Genomic DNA, 6,000 nt, shown 5'->3' on the forward strand with positions numbered 1-6,000 from the left:
AACCAGAGACATGACATAACCTTTAAAGATTATTAAATCAGAGAGAGATTTAAATTGTATGTGGTTGTGTATGGAAATGTTGTTGGCACGTACTATAAATGAAAAGTTTAGATACTCTGATATGTATTTTAACTATGTTTTATTAAGTTTTATTTTCATTACGAAATTTTAAATTGGAATTTTTAAAGAGTCAAAGTGTTTTAAAAGTCAATGTAAAACCTCAGATTCGTATTTGGATCGGATACGGGTTAGGGTTGTTACACATAGCCCCTGGAATCTTTATCAATTATTTACTACTTGTCCAACTTATCTTTGCACCATGACCCACTAGAGTTTACTGCTATCATCTCACTCGAGATTAAGTTAATAGAATACTTTTATTTTAAAATCTTTCATTTCCTTCTTGAGACAATCCGTGTAACTTTCTAGATCCATTTAAAATATTCTCGAGCAATTGAAACATTTTCTCTCTCAACTATGAAAGTCTAATTATCCACATCATTAAATAAGAAGACTTGACAACTTTGTAGTAATAACCTCATAGCAGTTAATGCAAAAATTACACTATTAGCCAAATTTACTCTTAAACAAACTCATAATCACTTGATCCACTAATAATTCATCTTTCTATTGGCTTTTAGCGGTCAATGTATTTACCGCTTACTCCTTTCCTCTTACTCAAATTAACAACACTTTGAACAATTTAATGTTTCACTTAAATATTTCTCAATTAGTTAAGCTTACCTGAAGAATTCTCGGAATCATCACTATATTCAGAAATCTCCTCTGGATCCTCATTCGATTTAACTTCACTTGTAAACCGTTCAAACTTTTTAATAGATTCCTCAAATGCAGAATCATCGTTAAACACTGGGGCATTCCTTCCACAGAATGGAGGAAAATCCCTAGCAACTTCTACCCTTTTTACGGCATGATACTAAAATCATGTCGAATTCTCTTGGGTATATTTTGATCTCGACCTTCTTTTCAATATCATTTAGTTTCTTACATTTGTCCTTAGTTTCCGACATCTATTAGGACATACATAAGAATAACACTCAAGTTAATAAGGAGTGACATTAATCGCCCTCTAATTGACACCGTATCAGTAACTTTGACAACCTTAATGGCATGTAATCCTTTTTACATTAAAATACATTTGATTTCAATCGAGAATCGGCTAAAACTGTAGCTATGATACCAATAAATGTAACACCCATATCCCATATACCTTTCCGTACACGAAATACAGTTGTCACACAACTTTTAAAATATTTCCCCTTTAGAAAAACCCGTAAAATTGTTGTTTCCAGATTTTCTTAAAACATAACATTTTTAATATAAAGAAAAATATTAATTGAAATGTGATAAAAGGTTCTACTTAAATACAGTTCAGATCATTTTTCATTCTTTAATTACATGCCACCTAATTTTTTCCAAAACAAGCCAGATTGTCCTATAATTACTGATGAGTCAACCATAATTGATGATATTCGTTGCTACTGCTGCACTCCGTATTTGATTTGTCTCTTCTTTTACCTATGTGTAGAAGCAACACACGTTAAGTATTTACTTAGTGAGACATAATATTGTAAAGTAATCTTTATGTATACATAAGTATGTCAAATTTATTTAGTTCGTACTAAATCGTATATTCTTTAAGGATCCTATAATCCTCCTCGGTTAAACCATATTCCATTTACAATTATCTTAATTATTTTTAGTATGCCTAGTATACCTATCTTTCTTTATACTTTTGTTTTTCCATTCATCACTTTAGTCATTATTATTTATTTTCATTGAGAGCATCCATTCATACTTATAATGCACCATTATGCATTTTCATTTATGGCATTCTTTCATGCCAATAATGCACCCATATGCATTTCAATTATAACATCATTTCATATCGATAATGCACCCATATGCATTTCATTTATGACATCATTGCATGCCTTTTATACACTATTATACATTTCATTTATGACATCATTTCATGCCTTTTATACACTATTATATATTTCATTTATGGCATCCTTTCATGCCTTATATACACTATTATACATTTCATTTATGGCATCCTTTCATGCCCTTTTATACACTATTATAAATTTCATCATTGTCTTCATTTCAAGCCATTTATACTACGTTCTACATTGTTATACATCTAGTCTTTTAGTCAAAGGCATTTTAACCTTTCATCTAACTGGCATGATTGACACCTTTTTGTCAAATGCACAGCTAGGCCATTTATCTTTTACTCAAAGGTATTTAACCTTTCATCTAACTGGCATAATTGAACACCTTTCTGTCAAATGCACAGCTAGACCTCAAAGGCACTTAGCATTTCATCTATCTGTCATAATTGGCACATTTCTGTCAAATGCACAGCTAGGCCTCGAAGGCACTTAGCCTTTTATCTAACTGACATAATTGACACATTTCTGTCAAATGCACAGCTTGGCCTCAAAGTCACTTAGCATTTCATCTAACTGGCATAATTAACACCTTTCTGTCAAATGCACATCTAGGCCTCAAAGGAACTAAGCCTTTCATCTAACTGCATGATTGACACCTTTCTGTCAAATGCACAACTAGGCGTCAAAGACACTTAGCCTTTCATCTAACTGACATAATTGACACCTTTCTTTCAAATGCACAACTAGGCCTCAAATGCACAACTAGGCCTCGAAGGCACTTAGCCTTTCATCTAACTGCATAATTGACATATTTCTCTCAAATGCAAAACTTGGCATCAAAGGCACTTAGCCTTTCATCTAACTAGCATAATTGACACTTTTCTTTCAAATGCATAGCTAGGCCTCAAAGGCACTTAGCCTTTCATCTAACTGGCATAATTGACTCCTTTCTGTCAATGCACAGTTAGATGTTTTAATCTTTTTTTTAGAACAGTTTCTACTATTATAATTATTAATAATATCAATTAACTCTTTCAAATCATTATACACTCTATGGTTTATACCTATAGTGCCAATGCAATAATCCCACAATCTTACTATAATTTACATGGGTTGCACCCACAATACCAATAAAGAAATTCATATAATTTCTTAGTTTTTGCACTTAAAGTTCTTATATGGAAATTCGTAAACAAATTATGAATTTCTTATCTTTTTTAACACTCAGTTCCCATACGGAAATTCATAAACCAATTATGGATTTCTTAACTTTTTGCACACAAAGTGCCTATAAGAAAATTCATAAACAAATTATGAATTTCTTAGCTTTTTGCACACTTAGTGCCGTTATGTAATCACCATACATATAGCAATTAATCATACATCTATGATTACCGTAACATATACGTACTTACTAAATGTACTCACCTGGCTTGCCTCGCTTTGGTATCCACAACGCAAAGCTAATTACTCCGGAACTTGGCCTTTGCCTTTTGTTTTACTCGAGAGCTTGATTTCGATCTTTTCCATATCCATTAAATCCATGTACAATATCAATTGTTAGTATTTTTTCTAACAATTACACTTAAACTTTACTCAAAAGTACTTATTATTAACTTTTGTACAACAATATCAGCCTATCTTACAATTTTTGGCTCCTCAGTATCGATACCCCTACCATGATATCGATACTACTATACTATGATACCAATACTCTACTATGGTAGCGATACCATTTTTGCATTCTATTTTGAATGGTATCGGTACCTTCCTTTCGTTATCGATACTGATGCAATCAGTATCGATACTACTAAGCTAATTCATTCCATTTTAGCCTATAGTATCATTATTGTTCTATCAGTACCGATATCATTACCCAGATTTTCCATTTTTCAACCCGAAACATACCAAAATTTGGTCAAATTTCCTCATGTCTACCCCCAATAATACTATGTAACTCTTCTCTACTTATCCATACTAATTTTCCTTCATTTAGATACTTAGAACATCTAGTATCCTTCAAGATATTTTGATTCTAAGAATCACACCACAATTTCTAACTTGTTTTTAAACTCATCCAATGCTTCTAATCTCTCATTTACCTATTTGACAAGTCAATTCTACTAATAAACATCAATAATCACTCATATATTAACATATCATTTCAAAACCCATTTTCTAAAATCTTCATTATTTCTTCTATCTCATAGTTTTAATCCCATCTAAACCTTCCTTAAGCTTCTATCATACTCAAGGCTTCAATAACCAATCAAAAACGAAAGGATAAACCAACAATTTGAAAACTCACCTTTGAGCTATGGATGAGAGCTTCCCACGTGAAAGAAGAAAAAGAAAAGAGTTGACCTAGCTAAAATCCCTTTTCACCTTATTTCTTTACTATGATATACAATAAAGAATGAATTTTAAATTCATTTTATTTCAAATGACCAAAATGCCCTTTTAATCATCCATTACTACAATTTAGTTTAAACTATTATTCCCAAATAATTATCTTTGATCAATTAATCAAATATATTCTCAAATTTTAAATTCTTTTAAGAAAGTCCCTAATTCGATATTTGGGACATTACAATGATTCTGCCATAGCCACCGACAGCTCTTTAGAAGTTCAAGAAAGGGAGGTAAAAGAAACTCCCTATCTAATCTTTTACCTGAAACTCATATGTCCAGTTCCAACCGGCAGGAATCGGACAATTAGTCCCCGAAACACCTTCTTGCCAAGCGTTTTTCCTATGTTGTAGACCATTCCTACATTAGAATAAACACATTAAGATTAATATCACATTCTTTCCCTTCTAGATATTTATCTCCTTTGTTCAATCCTTCATAGCATGTAAGTAGAACTGGCTCATCTAGATCATTCTTGACATTGACAACAACATTCCAATTTGTAGTGATGTTGAGGATTGGTCCATGAAACTGCCCATTGATCCCTATCACATGGAATTATGGCATTAAATGTATGCATATATAATTCATAACTCATGGCATGATTCGAGGTTCCAAACAGGCAAGATTCCGGCGACTAACATACAGATTCCGACATTATTGAGACAATATCTACCAAAAAGTAATACTCTCTGTATAGGGCCGGTAATATCAAAAACAGAAGCAGAAAAGCATCAACATGTTAAATTCAAATGTATAACTATGGCAAAATGCCATGCATTTCAAAACTGAAGTTCTAGAAACAAAGAGCTAAGATACACATCAACTTCCATTAATGGTGAACAAAACATGCTTTGAACTCATATCCTTCAGTAGATTGAATTGCGCGGATGTTAACTAGTATAACTTATCAATAATACATAGAAATTCCATTTTTGCTCGAATATTAAGGCCACCAAGTTTAGTGGTATAAACGATACACTATTTAAAGTTCAGGAGTATCCGGTGTAATTTACCCTTATTTTTAACTACTATGTAGCTTATCCACTCAGCAGAGAGAAATAGCAATCTGCAGAAATTTCGACATGCATTATTCATCCAAAACGTTAACACCCATTAGGCTTTTTGCTTTATGCAAACTAAACAATAACCCCCAAGTGTACATGAACATCATCATACAGGAAACCAGATCTACTGCATCAACAACATCATGTACTTATAATTGAATCAACCCACAAGTGTTACAACAGTATTTCTTTTCATCTAGCCAATCCATGAATGTTAAGTTCTGACAAAAGATTAGTTTAACCACCATACCAATTTAAATTGTTACATTCTTACAAAAATAATATACATATATCATTAGAGATGGATCGAAGGGAAATTTTTGATTTTTTATATATTTTCTATTAAAGATTTATTTTTATCTCCTTCAAATTTTATAAGTTTATATCCCTACAATTCTAGAAATTCAACCTCTACCATAAATCCTGCCCTACGTATCATAATTATTCTTGAAAATGGCCATTCCGTGAAAGTTTTTACAAGATCAGTCTCTGCACATAAAGGGGAAAAAATGAAACCCCGGATTTTTGTTAGTTTTTATCTGTTCAATCTTTATATATAACGTAGTATCAAATCACCTACTCAAAATCACCATTGCTAAAAGGCT

The 6,000-nt window shown here is 32.1% G+C and overlaps 1 pseudogene; it reads right to left on the minus strand.

The window, feature by feature from the left end:
* The window catches only part of LOC120171129, a 29,545-nt pseudogene extending 24,559 nt beyond the window's left edge, over positions 1–4,986 (minus strand).
* Positions 4,987–6,000: the final 1,014 nt, after the last annotated feature.

The sequence above is a fragment of the Hibiscus syriacus genome, unplaced genomic scaffold, assembly GCF_006381635.1.
Source record: "Hibiscus syriacus cultivar Baekdansim isolate YM2019G1 unplaced genomic scaffold, ASM638163v2 tig00111812_pilon, whole genome shotgun sequence".
Classification (NCBI taxonomy): domain Eukaryota; kingdom Viridiplantae; phylum Streptophyta; class Magnoliopsida; order Malvales; family Malvaceae; genus Hibiscus; species Hibiscus syriacus.